Source organism: Danio rerio, chromosome 6, assembly GCF_052040795.2.
Source record: "Danio rerio strain M-AB ecotype USA chromosome 6, GRCz13ab, whole genome shotgun sequence".
Taxonomy (NCBI): Eukaryota; Metazoa; Chordata; class Actinopteri; order Cypriniformes; family Danionidae; genus Danio; species Danio rerio.
This window is the reverse complement of record NC_141026.1, coordinates 32,582,155-32,601,297: the sequence shown is the minus strand read 5'-3', so window position 1 is coordinate 32,601,297 and position 19,143 is coordinate 32,582,155. Positions and strand designations below refer to the sequence as shown.

At 34.6% G+C, this 19,143-nt stretch overlaps 1 protein-coding gene across 26 annotated transcripts in view; it reads left to right on the top strand.

The window, feature by feature from the left end:
* The first annotated feature begins 75 nt into the window (after nt 1-75).
* lrrc7 (leucine rich repeat containing 7) overlaps nt 76-19,143 on the top strand; it is a 231,768-nt gene continuing 212,700 nt past the window's right edge. For all 26 annotated transcript variants that reach the window (XM_087257400.1, XM_087257442.1, XM_087257428.1 and 23 more), the window contains exon 1: nt 76-306. The gene's annotated coding sequence lies outside the window, so the exon portion shown is untranslated. The remainder of the gene's footprint in view (nt 307-19,143) is intronic.

Sequence of the window (19,143 nt, the reverse complement as noted above, 5' to 3'; positions counted from 1 at the left end):
GTGAAGCGTAGGTGAACTTGTTTGATTGACGTCGTGGGAGTCCGTCCGCAGACCACCGTATGCACGCGCGCAGCCATTGCACTGAACCGCACCGATGCAGAAGGATGGAGACGGTCTGTAAGGAGCCACGATGGTTCATAACATAGACATCTGCAGTCTTTTCTGACTAAAAACGCGATCTATTATTATTTCCGCTGGATTTTTTTTTTTGGAAAGGGAGGAAGCCGAATCGGGTTTTTTTTTGGAAAGCGTCTTCTTTTCTAGTCTTGTTCAGTCGGTCCCAAAATGGGCAAACTGCTCCATGCGGTATGTACAAAACTGAATGCATGTTTTATATGTTCTTTTTGTTCTGTTTGTTTAAATAATGCGTTTTACAGTGCCTATACTTGAATGTTCACGCATCTGCACTGGCTGGAATGAAAGTACGCCTACTCAAAGTCAGCAGCAGAGCTTTGCGCATGTTGCGGGTATCATCTCAAATGTTCACATCCACCTCTGGCTGAGCATTGACCCATCTGTCCCTAAGGAATTCAGGTGCATAACTGGTGCTTGTTACTAGCGTTAGTTAATATGCTTGTTCGCATTTATTTATTTGATTTATTGGATCGGAATCATGTCGGGTTTACTGTTAAACGCAATCTAGCCATGTTGGTCCAAGTTCTGGTTGGCACTGTTGCTTATTAGGAATGCTTAATTTATTCCACCTCTTTAAACGTTTGTGCTTATATTATTATAATTTCAGTTGCATGTCCACCAGAGAAGATAAATAAAGTGAATGCAGATAAAGTGAGATATTTCAAGTAATTTGAAATAATTCAACATATTAATAAAAAGGATTAGAATAATATTAACTTGTTTTAGATTATTAATGCATAATCACTCTATGTAATTTTTTTCTATAATTGTTAATGTGTGAGAATCTCCTTTTAGTATGTGTGTATTTTTTTTCAAGACGATACTGCGCTATAGGGAGACATGGTGGCTCAGTGGTTAGCATTGTTACCTCACAGCAAGAAGGTTGCTGGTTCGAGTCTTGCTGGATCAGTTGGCATTTCTGTGTGGAGTTTGCATGTTCTCCTGAGTTCGCATGGGTTTCCTTTGGGTGCTCCGGTTTCCCCCACAGTCCAAACATGCGCTAGGTGAATTGGATGAAATAAATTTGTGTATATGCTTGAATGAGTAATTTCCAGTACTGGGTTGCAACTGGAAGGGTATTTGCTGTGTAAAACATATGCTGAACAAGTTGTTCATTCCACTGTGGCGACCCCTGATAGATAAAGGGACTAAGGCAAAGGAAAACTAATGAATGAATTGCACTGTAATATTGTAGCTACTACTTTAGAAACATGTTACATGCTTCATGTAGGTTTAGGGTTTGATTGTCAGAATAATCATCTTTATTTTATCGAGAAATCATTTTGGAAACTACATTAGACCAGTCTGATTGATTTGGATTGTTAGATGTTTAAGTGGGTGCATTTAGTTCACCTAGTCATTAATAAATATACAAGTAATGTGGCTTAAGCTTGTAACTCATGAAATTTTGCTTTAAATTTTTTTTACTAATAAAGGCAAATGCACTAATGCATGTCAATTATGTTAGATTTTTCTTTTGATATTAGAATAAATGAATTCTTGGCATAAACCAGACAAGAAATTTGCAGTAAACTTTTGCACCAAATTTTAAGTCGTGATTACTTTAACTGTATACCATTAACCCACTCTATTTGTGGTCTCTTTTTCATATTCCATTTTATATATTTGCAGATTTGCTATACTATAAACATCTAAAAGATGTAAAAACTGCTGAAATATTGTCTAAATTTAGTTGCACAAATAATAATTTAATTATTTTGTATAATTATCATATAAATATTATATTAAGCAAATGTACAGTTTGATTAATAGATAAATACAAGACGGTTCGTCCTTTTTTAAACTGTTAATAAACCAAACGTATCCAGATGTTCATTATGTGGCATTTAGAGTATGTTTTGTGTCCATAAACATAGTTTTGAAATGATAAAAAGCTGGCTTCGATGCCTTTGAGAGGCTCATCACTCCCTCACAAGGTCACCAAATCCTTGGACTGTTTTTCTCTAGAAATCCATCTGAAACCATCTTGCCTGGGCAAAAGGCCAACGAGAGTCAGCTAAATTATCTGGGTCTTTCATGTTAGAAAGAACAGAATGAAAAAGGAGAAAGTATCGGTAATAACTTCCTCTCTGCTTCAGAATCAAGAAAACCTCTTTTCAATGTTTAATAGTCAGCTGAGTCATAATTTATTCCCTGCGATGCATCAAATTTGATTTGTTCATTCGAGATTCTGCATGTTTCAGAGTCTATTATGATGATTTTCGGAAATGATAATACACAAACAGGCCTGGTTTGAAAGAAGCAACAGAGCAGGGACTGGATCGCCTTGATAAAGCCAATCAGATTGAAGTAGGTCTTCTGTCAACTAGGTCACCCCGACCTACATACGCTTGTCCCATGGAAAATACTCAGCTTTTTTAATCATAATGTAGCTATATCATGATAGAGCAAGGAGAGACATTTTTTTTATATCCACAACATACATAACAGTTTTGCAAAAGATTACCGTTACAGATAGCTTTGTACAGTGATTTGGACAAAGAATGTAGTTTTATAGTAACCCACTCGTTTGTTTAATTAGAAATATTTATCACTAAGTACAGTCTGTGCATGATGTATATTGAGTGCTGGCATGTTAAGCTTGAACCGATGAAACATAGCCTTTGAAATTGCTTTTCATGGTTATTCTACACTTATTTATATTAATATTAAAGCTATAGTTTATCCAGAAATTACAATTCTGTCATCGTTTACTTACCCTCAGGCCAATCCAAATGTGTTAAACCTTGGTTAGTCCAAACACAAATTAAGCTAGGTTTGTTTGCCACTCCATTGAGCAAAGCAAACTTTAGAAATCTGAAAAGGAAACAAAGGCCTTGCAAAATGAATATTTGACATGTTTGGTTTGATTAAAAATGAACTCTATTGTGAATGCTAATGTATTTATCAAGTCGGAAAGCGGCCACCCAATGTTGAGATCCATCAATGGAAAGTTTAGGCAGTTATTAAAGACATTTGTTTAACATAAAATGTAAATGTAACAAAGTATTTTCAAGATTTTTTGATGAACCTAAATTAAACTATGAACTCATTTCTGTAAGAATGTAAGTGAGGGTAAATTACAGAAATGATGGAAAAACTAGTTTTGGGTAAACAAAAGTAAACAATACCTTTGGTCTATGTTGTATTCATATTTAAGTTAAACGGTCTCTGCGTACACAGTCTTAAACAGTCAAACTCTGGTGCAGTTCATTGTAAATATGAATGCAGCACAGAGCTAAGACTAATCTAAATGAACCCAAAACAGGACACAAGGTCACATGACAGAATGTCTGTTTTTTCTCATTATAGTCACATTGTGTTGTGAATTCTTGGGGCTGTTTTGACTCCTTTATGCTGTGTTCATACCAAATGTGATCACACCACTTGCTTTAGATTCTATGGTGGATGTTGTTGTTAATTTTTTTAACTTTCGTAGAAAATGCAATCTGCTTGTTAAGTGTGACGTCACGCAAAGCCTCTTCTGGGTCCAAGCGCTCTATCAAACTGAATAGAGAGACTCATCAAAATGGTAATAATTAACGTTTAAAAAGCGCTGTAATACTTTTGAAAATCATGATCGCAATATCGCATATCTCCATGGGTAATATCCGATGGCCAGAAAGAGATTAATTTTTTATAAATTGTAAAAATTTTGGTATTTGTGATGCAGCAGGTCCAGAGACTGTTGTGTACAATATGATTTCATATAAATATCACTTTATTGTGTCATATAACTAAAAAGTGGCTGTAAATACTTCGAATCGCCTTTGACTTGACCCAGCAATACCCATTCACAAATTTTAAACTGATAAAAATAAATATGAACATTTTGACATATGATGGTATTAAGCTGCAATTGAAGTAAATACAGCACATTTACAGCAAACACTTCCTAAATTCTACATCATTCACACCACCTAATGGATATTTTCTTTTTTTGTGTATTTGCATATTGCACTAATTTTCATTTGATAATGAAATAAAATAATAAAATATTTTAATTTGATGTGAAGCATTACACATTTTACTAGTTTTAAATTACCAAAAAAAAAAAAAAAAAAAAAAAACATATATATATATATATATATATATATACCAGGCCATATACGTAAATACAAAAGCACATGTAGTCCAGCACACATTGTTGCTTTGGCTGTTTGTTAGGCTAATCGCAAAGTACACTACATAAAAGTTTTTTTTAATTAGTTTTTAGGCCCATTCTGAAAATGTTCCCCTATATACATTTATGGAGATCGTGAATTATTTAGCCAGAAGTACGTATGGCTGCATTTCATTGTTAAAATGAATGCTACAGGGCGGTATGACGCAGTTTTATTTCTCGCAATACTAGCTAACCTCTGACTGTATGGAAGGCTTTCCACTGTTTCCAGTTTGTCCAGTAGTTTTCCATGTACATTGGCGGACTTGAGACCCAGAGAGGAATTGACCATGATGACAGGGAATGAGTCAGGCAAAAATAGTTCCAGAAAGCGGGAAATACTAAAACAGAAGCCAAAAAATAAAATAAACAAGTATATAACTGGGTAAGAAACTGGTAAAATCTGCTTTTTAAAACACTTTCGGTTGGGTTTAGGGAAGGAGTAGGGTGGGTCAGTCAATAAGTCAGTCAGTCGACTCTGGTGGATTTACGTGAGAACAGCAGGCACGAATGGCACTCGCGAGAGAAATTTAAGAACTTAAAAAGCGTACACAGCGGCCTCTGGTGGATTCTAGAGATGGTTCGTCCTTAAACAATTGGTTCATTTTGAACGAATCTTTTGTATGACTCAAGAACAATGAATCCTCTCAGGGAGTGATTCATTCATTCTTGCATGATCACATTGGTGCAGGGAAAGTAGAAGATCATTACATTTTTCATAGTTCATTTTTCGAGTTTGAGTCGTTCATTCATCAAGTGAAAGACAGAAGCCAGTCATATGCAGCCAGAGCCCGAAAAAGATTTGATCCATTCATTTCTCGAGTCCTAGGTTTGAGTCCTTCGTTCATCACGTGAATGACAGAAGTCAATCATATGCATTTAAAGCTGAAAAAAGAATTGATTTGAGTCGTTGGGTTTGAGTCATCTCTCTGATGAACGTGATGAACGAACAGCTCAAAAACCAGAAGACTCGAAAGGTGAACTAGTCATGAATACTTTCAGCTTGTTTTGGTTAAGCTTATATGGGACTGTCTATGTGATGTGAATGAACTACTCAAATTTGAAGACATGTGTAACGAGGTGAGCTGACGTAATCATAGACAAAAGACCAGGTGAACAATAAATTATTATTTTCTTTTTCTTATAGGATTCTTTATGACTTGTAGCGTGATCGATGTTTGGTGGGGTTTTAGATGAGTTTGTAGCAACTCGTATCATTTTAATATTCAATTCAATTTAATTCAGCTTTATTTGTATAGTGCTTTTACAATGTAGATTGTGTCAAAGCAGCTTCACATAAATGGTCATAGTAACTGGATCAGGGTAGTTTAGTTTTTAGTGTTTAAGTTTAGTTCAGTTTAGCTCAGTTCAGTTTGGTTTGAAGTCCTTATTGAGAGTCCAACACTGAAGAGCAAATTAATAATATCTTGGCAAATTGAACGAAATGAACAAAATGACTCGAAAAAAGATGTATTCATCTCACTGAACAAGACTCGAAAGGTCCGAGTCATTAAAATGATCCTATCTTCCCATCACTAGTGGATTCACGAAAACAAAACCTGCGTATCTCCTGGGACGCATTTGGCGCTCTCCAGAAATGTATATAGTGGTACATTTTGGCTAAATGAACCAGGGTTATATTAATCTTGCTTTTTTCATGGCACCAGGAGAACCAAACTTTAAATTTGAACACACCCCAAGTCAGGTTTGGAAGATTTACTTTGAAATCACACTTTCTTATTTTGAAACTCGGTTTCATCACGCTAGCATGGGCTACTACTACTCTTTAGGCATTTTTCAAGTATTTGTATTCACAAGTAGTTTAAGGATTTCCACTGGAGTTGCTAGATTACATCATGCTATGTGTTACTCTTTTAAGTCTTTGCTCTATATCTCTTTCCCGTACACACATGTTTCTTGACTCTCAATAGTGGTGTGGAGAATGGAGGCAGCCAGAGCTGGCACTTTAATTCCATGGTGCTTTTTCCTCTTCATATCTGTCAGCGGGTCGCTGCATAATTAGCTGCAGATATCTGCACAGGTTTCCATGGTGCAGCATCATCTCTGTGTGAAAGGCCTGCCTACACATAAACACACACACACTCTCTCTCTCACATACGCACACATACACACACTGCAGAATTCTAGAGCTTTAGCACTTTATTATAATTATCGCCTATTATTGCGGATCTGGAACACCCTTACTCACTATGTGACTTCACAACTAGGAGCAAAGCAATGCATCTGCTGTCTTCTCGGTGGACATAGCGGCTCTTTGTTCAAGTGTTTGTTGAAGTGTTACTTTCCCATCTGGTGTGTGTGTTGCGCTGTGGCGTGCCAGTCATGGAAACTCCCACAAGTTTTCACCTTTTGAATCATCGCTGTAGGTAAGAGCGCTTGCATGATGCATAACGTTTTAGCGCTTGTGGTGTAATCTATGACTTGCGGTCTGCGTCCTACTTTGGTTTACCTCAGGAATGATACGCTGAGGTCTTGAAGAAGCGATATTTGCTCTTTCTGATTCTCTTTCTGTCTGTCTGTCTGTCATGATTCTCTGTACGCTGGCAGAAAAGACAGTTTTTCGGCTTTTCAGCCTACAGGCGAGGCTTCATTTCAATGTTATGTGGGCGTCTGCAGTGTAAGAGCTTACTCTGCGGAGGGAGGGAGAGAGAGAGAGAGTGGGGGCTTCCAGTTGTGCTTTACTGCAATGGCAGGCTGAGAGCGGCCCCTGCTGTGTGTGAGGAGGCTGACTGATGGCTGACTGAGCTGAGTAAAAGTTATTCAGCATGCTTATCCACTCAATCACTCATTCACTTTTCCACCTGCAGCAAGGGCATTGGCTGTGTAGCTATACGGGACAGGACAAGTGGATTCTGAAATGTGGAGGAAAAGTCGCTGCTCTGGGGAATATTTACATGTTCTGATATGAACTTGTGTTTCTGTTTGATTTGTTAGATTTATGGTTTACAGTTTGCATCGATAATCAAACAGTATTATTTAATGCCCTATGAATGAAGGTTCTCTTCCAATTTCTCTAATTTTATAAATGTTCTTCTAAAATTTGTATTTCTCTCAGGCTTTTGTATGTAGGTTCTGTATTTTCATGTTTATGGTGATATGCTCAGGCTATGAAAATAACATATATTTTTTAAAAACCCAAACACCTTATAAATGCTATCCGCTTGTTAAGTGGTGAAGTGTTTGTGACGTATGTAATACTGTTTCCGGGTCCAAGCCGCCATTCACTTGAGTGGAGAAATCATTTGTTTATGATCACTTTTTATTTATATCGCACATTAAAGTTAATTTTATATAAAGTCATAGTGTACACAACAATCTCTGGGCTTGCTGCATAACAAATACCAAAATTTTAACAATTTATAAAACAATGAATTACTTTCTGGCCATCAGATATTAGGCATATACATATATATATTGCGATCGGGACTTTCGAAAGTATTAAATCGCTTTGTAAACGTTTATTATTACCATTTCATTAATCTCCCCATTCAGTTAAATAGAGCGCTTGGACTCGGAAGCCGCTCCGCATGACGTCACACTTAACAAGCGGATTGACTTTCCTGACTTGACTGAATATCATACATATCACCAGGTATTTAGCCAAAAAAGACAGGTAAGCAAATTTAAGTTTTTTTGGGCTAGAGATGTGTTACACATAGCCGGACTAGATTGGGTCTATACTTCACCGAAAAAGAGAAACTATTACTTGCAGGTACTTCATAAATGTAATTGACTTTGCTTACATGATGGAATGTCATACATATCATAAGCTTTAATTTGCAAAAAACCAACATGCAACCAAATTTAAGGTTATTCGGGCTAAAATTGGGTTGCATGTAGCCGGACTAGATCTGGTCTATATGCTTGACATAGACTGTAAAATGATGGCTATTGCTTGCTGGGATGGGTTCTTTTCATTACCTTTAAAGTGAAATAACTAAACATAAACATAAAAGGCTGAGAAAAATCATTTTAGAAGAAAATTTAGATGGAATTTAAAGGCTTTTGCATCTGGGCTCTTTAAAAATGAATTTTTATTTGATATTTTGTTTGTAAAGGTCACTAAAGCTCACCAAAGTTGCATGCACTTGGTCAAAACATACTTTAAATATGAATAGGAATTAAAACACTTAATGAGAAATGTTTGAATAATTAAATGAACTAATAACTAATAAAACTAATTCAAATAAAAATTCAAGTTAATTTTGATCATTTATAGTAATTGTAATTCATTCCTTCATTTGATTTTTGGATTAGTCCCTTTATTAATCTGGGATTGCCACAGCGGAATGAACCGGCAATTAATAATTAATATTTAATTAACTTGTAATTAAAGCATCTGATTGCACCATTTGTGAGAACTGCTAATACGATAAACAGTATTTGCACTTGATGTGGTATTATAGACTTGTTTTGTGTGTGTGTGTGTGTGTGTTTACCAGACCGTAGTGTGCTTCTTTGTTACTTTAGTTTTCAGAAGAGCTTTAATGAATATTTTTCCCACAGTTCTTGCAGTAGAGCTTGACTTTGAGATTTTATCCTGACAGTGCTGCTGTACAGAACTTTTGTGATTCACAAAACTATCTAAACTCATTTTTGAAACCCTTTTTTAAAATGAAAATGCTTTTATCATTTTCTCAGTGAATACAGCCGTTAATTTTTGTGCATTCCAACAAAACAGTTTTATTACAACAACTTTAGGCATAAAATCATATTTTAATATATTTCATTTCAAACAAGTTACTGCAAAAATATTTCAATATTTTTTGGGTGTACTCGTTTTTGCACTGTGATCTCAGTTTTTTTTTATTTTTTTAGATTAATTGTAGTTTTGGCTTTAGTTTTGACTAATTTGATGTGCATTCTCAAACATATTATTGCAAAGCATCCTATAGAAAATAATAATTTAAACGGAGATCTGTGAGGGGTGTACTCTTTTATGCTGAGCACTGTTTTTGACAATCTGAGCCTGTGTTTTATGTTTAATGTGTATTTTCATACATAACTAATACTAATACTAATCAGCTAGACAGATAGATAGTGACACCAGCATGATCTCTAACAAAATGTAGTGTCAACAGCAGAAAAAAAAATCTATTTAGTTGCATCTTGGAGCTCTGGTATATTGTAGTAACTTTTTAACTTTTTAATTGCTTGTAGTAGTAAACATAGGATTTATAACATAAAAGTTTTAGTGAGAAATTTTGCACATCTTTATTTGACCTCAAAGCGCATCATCATCATCTGCTCTCCCCTCTGTAAACTCTGTAGACCACTGCAGTCTGCTACTTACGGCATATGTCAGAATAATCATCCATCTGAATTTCAACAAATTTAAACATCGATATGCTTAGACTGAGATCAAATCCTACTCTAGTGTTGAACTGATTGCCTATTGAGAGTTCTGTTTTTTCCTGACCTATCATGAGTTTGTTATATTTGAAAAAACAGCCTATTTGGGGGATTCCATATAAAGATATATAAAGATAAAGATATACAGTAGGACAATATTCTAAAAAGCACAGATTATGTATTACCTGCTTTTTCTTAATATGATGCAGCTCTTTAATTAATGAGATTTAGTTTGATCTGTATATTAAATGATCATATTAATATTAAAATAACATAATATAAATATACATTTGATAGCCACTATAATGGTTCATACCATTGTGAATTCAATTCAATTCAGCTTTATTTGTATAGCGCTTTTACAATGTAGATTGTGTCAAAGCAGCTTCACATAAATGGTCATAGTAACTGGAACAGTGTGGTTCAGGTTTTAGTGTTTAAGTGAATGTTTTAGTGAATGCATGATCGCACACTCTATTTGGGGAAATATTCAGTCCAATAAACACCATAGACATCGTACAGGCCTGTAGCCAGCCTGGTGAAAGGGGTGCTTCTTTTTTTCTCAAAAAAGCAGATGTTTTTGCAATTATTTGCCTTACTTTTCTATTTTATTATGAGATTTAAATACTGAATTAAGGTGTCGTTTTAAGCACTGTGTTTAGTTGGATTAGCTTGTCGGATGGTAATCATAACCATTCTTTTGTACGTACCAATAAAATTTCCTATTTAGAATAAAGAAATTTGACAAATATTTATTTTTAAAATACAAATTTAGAACATTATCTATTATTAGAAAAAGAGTTTTAAATTAAAAACTTTTGTAATTTAGTAGGCAAATATCAATCTGGCCAGCACAATTGAATTTCCTTAGTCAGAATTTGGCTATTTAAATAATACAAATTTTAAACATAAACATAATAATGATAATAATATTAATATTAATAATAATAATAGCGGCAACGCAGTGGCACAGTAGGTAGTGCTGTCGCCTCACAGCAAGAAGTTTGCTGGTTTGAGCCTCGGCTGGGTTAGTTGGCGCTTACATGTTCTCCCTTCATTCGCATTGGTTTCCTCCGTGTGCTCCGGTTTCCCCCACTGTCCAAAGACATGTGGTACAGGTGAATTGGGTAGGCTAAACTGTCCGTTGTGCATGAGTGTGAATGAGTGTGTATGGAAGTTTCCCAGAGATGGGTTGTGGCTGGAAGGGCATCCATAAAACATGTGCTGGATAAGTTGGTGGTTCATTTTGCTGTGGCAACCCGGATTAAAAAAGGGACTAAGCCAAAAAGAAAATGAAGGAATAAATAATAATAATAATAATAATAATAATAATAGTTTAGAGCTTCACAATGTTTCTAGCCTCTCTTGTAAAAAAGTACATTGGAAAATTCGTAGAAAACAAAGCCAGAATAGTATTCAAATTGATTTTAATATCGGTCACTTTTGGTGCTTCACATTTTTTAATGGTCATGTTTTCTTTCAAGAATAAGGTCTAAGATTTAAAATAAAAGTAAGTTGTCAAATGTATTTTCTTTAATTAAAAAACAATACAGTAGCGAAGATGACTTGCTTATGTCAGATGTTTTCTAGCACAGCCTTTTGAAAAGTAATTGTTTGCATTAAACAAAACTGATTAACTGAAGTCACACCAGGATTCCACTTGGTCTTAAAGCCTTATTTGATGGGTTATTTTCACTATTTATGATGGCATAACAGTCAAAATATGACAAATGAGCTCATGTATGGGACAAATTGAAGAGTTCAGATTCTAAAACCTCTTAGTGCCATATGAATTTTCCTACTAAATTATCATTTTCCTTAGGCTACAATGAAAAAGTTGAGTAATTTTCCTTTTATGTCAATTAATATGTTATTTTCATTGCCTTGAAAGTAAAAATACTCAACATAAATATAGAAGTCTAAGAAAAATGCTTAAGAAAATTTCAGATGGCACCTTAGAGGTTTTTGCATCTGAACTCTTCAATTCTTGACCTTTGTCTTCTGAACCCCCCCTGGCTACCGACCTGCCGTAAGTGTTCACAAGATAATTACCTGCATACAGTCCAAAAGTATAGTCAAATTAGATGCATTGTTTGTATTTGGATGGAAGTTTTAGATAGAACCTGCAGGAATGCAAATTTGTCACCATTTGGTTTATATAATTATCATATCTGCTGAAACAATCATTCATTTATATTATAGGTATATTATAGGTTAGCATACACTCATTTTCCCCAAACACTGTCAACTTAACTAAGTTTGATCACTAAATTCGACATAATTCACTTAAGCATGCATATATATGTATAATATGTACTGTATGTAACTCATGAAATGCGCTTATCATCGGCTGTTTTTTGTTAAGCAGTTTTTTTTAAATAAATTTAGGAAGTTGTAGGTTATTTTCAAATATTGATCTCTACCAAATACAGTTAACAAATGATGTTTGCTGTTTGTTGAAACAATTTATTTAAAATGAATCAACAGAATTCCTGGGTGTATTTTTGGGGGGGCAATTTAATTGTTTTATGCTCAATCCACCTAAATTTGCAACCAACCTAATGTCCCAACACAAATCGATTGTTTGAAAGTGTACATCATTGAAGAATGTGTTATTCATAGTAGAGGTGGACTCACCGAAAATGTGTCTAATGGACACACAGGAACTAATTGTGGATTTGCGTTAAGCTTAAGTAGAACGCATCAGGGCAAAGCAACCCACCATCTTCTAATTCACAGCTCCTTATTAAAACAGTGTAGAGGCAGGCTGACCGTGGGAGGAGAGAAGTGATGTGAAGGGTGGGTGGGTGGGGGGGGTGACGTGATTGGAATACACAGTTAGCCCCCCGAAAACTGCTTTATTTCTCTGTTGCTTTGTCTTATTCGTCATTTGTATTCGACTGAATTGCACATCTTCTCACACACAACTGCTGACACAACATGACCTGTGAAGATTCACACATCAGCAGGACAGATCACATGCTACTCAAATATTCATACATCTTTTTAAAATTCGCAAGCTTACTTTCAGCTTCTCTAAAGGAGCTTTGGTTTTTCAACACACAAGTGAAGGTCATTGTACATTTACATTAAATGTGCGTCTAGAATGGTACTAAAATCACCTAATATTATTTATATAAAAGGTTATAGGCTTGATTGAGGCTGACTTTAATAGATAGTAAACTTAACAATTTTCATTTAAATATACAAATTGCATGCATTTCTAGAACAATGTAGAGCAAACTGCCTGAACACTTCTTGAATTATTAATATTATGAATTACCATGCACAAGAACATTTTATTTTACTGATGCAGTGTATTCTTAAATTAAAGGTGCAGTATGTAAGTTTGTCAACCATTGGTTGAACTAGGTAATGCTAAAGTCTCTTTAAGGCAGGCCCAGCACCAGGATGTCATAACTGAGGGGGCATTTTAATCCCATAGGGGGGCACGTAGACCTGTTGACTGATTTATCGGGAAAAGTGTATTTACAAACAACATAACAAAATAAGAAATGCAGTTTGTTGAAAGTTGTGTTCAATGTGCCATTACTAAAAAACAGTCAAAAAAACAATATGTGCTGTAAAAGTCCCAAAGTGATAGTCCACCAAAGTATATCATACCTGTCAAAATTGGAATGTGAAAATATTGCAAAAACCCATGCCCACACCCCCCCCCCAACAAAAATTATCCCCAAATTAATATTACATTAAATATTATAATATTATAACTAAATCTGAAGCTGTTTCATTGTAAATAAACAGTTAAACGGTCAGTATATTTTATTATTATTATTATTATTATTATTATTTACAAAGGATATAATAAATAGTATTTTATTAGTAAGCAATTAGAAATTAATAGCTAATATCAAGAAATAGAATCAAGGTATCAAATTGCATTAATCTGTTCTTCACTCTATAACTTGAACATTCTGATTAAAGAGCAATAAATGAATCCCTCATTTAGATTTTTTATTTGATTACATTAAATAACAGAGGTGTCACTTTAAAAATGCACACATCATTATAATGAAAGCATTCGGTTGTTTTCCTAACTTGTTGGGCTCATTTAAGACAAAATTTGTTATGTTTGAAAGAAATCCCATCAAAACCGAAATCTTTGCATATTATTATTATTAATAATAATTATGTGTATATGTCTGTTCAAACTGTTCAAACACACTTCCAAAACCCAGGCTTTCGATCAGCTTTAAATTGCGTGTACAGAATCCATTTGGGAAACAGCATCTATTTATCAACATGGAGCGCATCTGACAGTCACACATCGCTACATGAACTGACTGTTTTGAGGATTGCATAGGAGGGGCAACGGCGCCTGTAATGTAGAGGAAAGGAATCCTGCTGTTTTTATATTTATTTCAATGTGTTTTCATGCCTAAATAAAACGAAAGCACAGAACAGATTCACATTTAAGAGCAAGAGGCATACCCTGGTGGTTTGGTGGTATGGGTTGCGTATAGAGAGGATTGACTCTATTGCCACCCTTCATAGAAAGATTGAAAATACGTGAGAAAAATAAGAAAATACCTTTACGGGATGATAGCAGGATAGAACTGTAAAATATGGGAGAATACTGGGAAAAACGGGAGGGTTGACAGGTATGGATTATATATATATAATCCAAAACAGTGATAAAACATAAGCTTACAAGTATATTTAGGGATGGTAAGTTCCGAAAAGGAAACCGGGAAATCCACATCAAAAGCTACTGGTCAGCCCATGATTCAGAAAACATTGAATAGCAAATCGCTTATAAACCAACATCCAAGTATGCTATGGACCTGAACAGTGCATTCAATGGGAAAAAAAACAGTTGTTTTTTACCCAGATAATTAAGAAGAACTTATTTTTGAGTAGAAATCACAATAAAGTATTACCAAGATATTTTTATCCAAGGTATCTTTTACCGGTCAATCCCTAGCCCACACTAGTCCTTCGTGGGATTAATGTAGGTTGTTTACTAGTGTGGGCTACTTACAGAGAGCCTTAATGAGCCCACAGCTGTAAACCATACCTGAGCTAGCCCACACTGGACACTGTAGATTTAGTGTGGGCTTGCTGTAGCCTAGAGTAAGCAAAAAGCCAGCATGGGTCCTGCACGAGCATGTTTGAAACACCTGACAAACTTTAGGAAAATTGTGGATCTTCTGTGTTGGGTTGTTAACTATTTTAACTTATATCTGTCCCGTTGTAATACTCTCAAAAATGCATTAGATTTTTTTTTCTCATTTAATTTATTAAATGTGTTATTTTTCACTGACATACTGACAGAAACTTACATAAAAGTTTGTATAATTGGTTTAATTCATGCAAAGCATATAAAAAACTGAAATCCCTTAGAAAAACGTGTACTGTATTTTTCTGAATGAGTTTTATTTATCAAATCCAAGTTTAAATGTAATGTAGATTGCGCTGAACTTCCCTGCAGGCACAGGATGTCTACATGACGTCAAATTGACGTTGTACCCCAAAGTACCCCAATGTCATTGGGACGTTGGATATTGTTTGGAAATTAAAATCAGGTTAATGTCAGAATCCAACGTCAGGCCGATGTCAATGTCCAACGTCCAACCTAAAATCAACCGAAAATTATTCAAATATCAATGTCTAATCTTGTTACACCTTGACATTGTGTGGACGTTACCACTATGACATCTATCAGACATTGAATTTTGGTCACCTTCCAAAGCAAAATCAACTAAATATCAATGTAATTTGACGTTGGTGTTGGACATCAAAATAACATCCTTAAACTTTGACTAAACATTGAATTTAGGTCGTCATGATTAGGCCCACCCGGAATCTGCCTGCGTAGAATTCCGCAGATTTTCCGCACATTTCCACAGATTTTTACCCCATCATTAATTCTGTTTATTTACTTGAGTAAAAGTGTGTAAATCTATATTATAATTAATTACATTAATATCATTGACTACTGTGAAAATGTTCATCTGATTTATGTACAATGCAGATTGTACAGTCTTTTACTTGATATATTATATGACAAACTTGCTTTATTTGCCAAATAAAGAATCTAATTGGATTTACATTTTAAACATTAAATAAAAGTTTTAAATATATTATTTTTTATTTAATAAATTAAGGTTTTAGTTGTGATACTCCCAAAATAATTCTGCAGAAATCCACAGACTTTTACCAAAATTATTCACAAAAAAAGCAAAAAACGTCAGCAGATTCCGTCTGGCTCTATTCATTACATAAATCTAACCTAATATTATCGTCTTAAGATGTTGTGTGCCTGCTGGGTTTATAGACAAACCATTTCTTTCTTTCTTTCTTTCTTTCTTTCTTTCTTTCTTTCTTTCTTTCTTTCTTTCTTTCTTTCTTTCTTTCTTTCTTTCTTTCTTTCTTTCTTTCTTTCTTTCTTTCTTTCTTTCTTTCTATCTTTCTTTCTTTCTTTGCAGCTTGTTTTTAATAGAAATAATTCAAATTCCTGCCTCTAACATTACCCTATCTGTAACGTTAGGGCATCGAGGGACAGGAGCCCCTAGTAATCAACCATACATAAATAAAAATGCTCTCAGTGTGAACAGCGCTTCCACTGAATATTTTAATAGCCGTCAGGTATATGAAACTTTTATTTGCGACCATTCTGAAATTAGGTTGACCTGTTATGGTCCTGGAAGGCAGACTCATCCTGTGTTGGCTCTAAGTAAACTGGGCCACAGTCTCTGTGAAGTCGCCCGCCGGTCAGACAATGTCACAAGCTCAACCTCTGCTCCACTGGTGAAAGTGTGTTATCATTTTCAGTGGATTTTGTACAAGTTCTCATTTTTTGCTCTGTATGTTTGGGGAGACACTTTACTGTGTATATTTTTATCTCTATAAATATGATCTGGGTAATGCTTTAGGACATTAAAAAAATTGTATGAATCAAGTGATTTAATTCAAATCTTCTGAAGAGACATGATCACTTTATATCTGTGTTGCTAAAGGCACATCAACAGTACACATTTTTAACCTCTCCCCAATCAAACACACCTGAATCAACTCATCAGAACATTAGAAGAGACTCTAAAACCTGAACTGAATGGGTCAGATAAGGGAAACATCCAAAATATCTACTGTTGGTGTGCCCCTATAGGAACAGGGTTGGAAAGCACTGCTTTTTTATGGCCAGCAGGTTTAATTTAAAGGCCATTCACACAAACCCCGATATAACAGGGTGTCCACGGGGTCCTAAAAAGTATTAAAAGTTGATAAATCAATGTAGAGACATTTAAGGCCCTTAAAAAGTATTTAAAAGTCTTAAATGCAATTTTGCAAGGTTTTAAATTTTGATTATGCAATGTATGATTGTATGCTCAAGTTTGCCTTAATTAAATCTGCGAATATCAGGATGCCGTTTAGTTCATGAAATCCATGAAATCCTACTTGATTTGACATCATGCTGCTTTGTTTACTGCAGTTACGAAGACAACACTATTATTTTTGCAGTTCTATAGGCGCCAACCTGCTGAACTAGCTAGATTTAATAGATTTCTATTCAGTATAAGAATAATGTTTTAGTTTTTGGATTCATTTCCTACATGACTATTTAGTAAATATACTGTAAGTTAAAATCTCGACAGTGTTTTTGGTTAAAAAGTGGTTTTAAGGTTTTAAAATGTATGGAAAGAGTCTTAAAAAAGGTCTTAAAAGGTATTGCATTTCACTCTCTGATTCCTGGATATACTCGGTATAAAGGTAAATGATTCATTCTGAAAATCATTCTGAATGTAAAACTTCAGACTACAAATATAATTATGTAGAGTAACAATATCATTGGGATCACTTTCAGAATTTTTTTCCAGCTAATAAAGGATAAAACACTGACATGCAGTCAAAATCCATTGAAATATAAAGGCCTCATGCATTTTAAAGCTATAGGTGATGATGTAGAGAAAAACATTGCTTTATGTTAAGCCCTTTTTTAAAAGATCAATTAAATTAAATGACTATATTGACAAAAAAAATAAAAAATCAGTCATACCAAACAATTTTGATGAAAGCTATGCAAGCTTAATTGAACTATAAAAATAAAATTACCTCAGGTATCCAGTGTTGTTTGGGGGTTTGTGTTGCTTCCTTTGAAGATGCTGGGGAGAAATCATTTGTGTTGTTTTTATTGGCTAAATTCTTTGATTGCTTAGACTAATTACTCAAGCTAGATTCAGCAAAAATCACATATTGTATGCCCACACTTATAGTTTTTAAGTAAGAATTGCTTACAATATTATTGTAATGCATTGTCTTAAAGGGCTAGTTCACCCAAAACTAAAAACTGTCACAATCCTCTTTGAGTGTCTGGTCCCACTTTATATTAAGTGGCCATAACTATGTACTTGCATCAAAAAATAAATACAATGTACTTACTGTGTTTATAATGTACAGCAGAATACTTCTGGTGCCCTTGAGGTGGGATATGGGTTAGAGACAGGTTTGGTAGCATGGGTAGGTTTAAAGGTGGGTTAAAGCGTAGGGCATGTCAACATAATTGAAGGAAATTATTTACAGATGTGAATACATGCATGTATTTAATCAATCATAAGTACAGTGTAAAAACATGTATTTGCACAGTAAGTACATTGTAACAAATTATTCATTTCAGTGGAAGTATTAGTTATCTCCACTTAATATAAAGTGAGATCGAGTTTCTTTCTTCTGTTATATATAAAAGAAAAAAAAAACTTATAACCATTGACCTCCATAATATTTGTTTTTCCTACTATAGATGTCAATGGTTGCCAGTTAATAGATTTCCTCAAAATATCTTCTTTGAGGTTCAGGAGGGGGAAAAAGCTTTGGAACCAACTGAGGGCGAGTAAAAATGAGTATGTAAATTTTTGGGTGATTTATAGCTTTAAATGCACATACAGGGGTGGGAAATCTATTACTTATTAAATAATGTTGCAAATACTCATAAATCGATGACTGCAAACTTTAGCAAATCATGCAGCGTCATGATTCATTTAAAAACTTTTTTTCCAATAAATTTTGTGTTGGAAAGGAAAACTCCAACAAACGCATATGCTATAAGCTGCAAAAATAACTGCTCACACAATTTTTTTATTGCATGTATTAAAAAATATATAAATCCTGACAGCAGTATTTAATGCCAAAAGAGGGTTTACGCTGACACAAGCTGTTCTAGGCCTGAATGAGTTACTGAAACCCTTTTTAATGTGCCATTCTCTAATGCAACATTGTCACAATATTTTTCTACAGTATGGAATAAAAAAGTTTATCAGTTTTAAACCAACACGAGGGTGGGTAAAATAATGAGAGGACTTTTCTTTGGGCAAACTATCACTTTAAATATAGAGAAATGGGAATTTGTGAGAACTGTGAATGAATTTGACAGGATCCTGCCCTTGGTTGAACATGAAGAATGTACTTTGTGTCCTTGTGTTGTTTTGCTTTAGCTCTGTCTGGCTGTCGGGTCACTT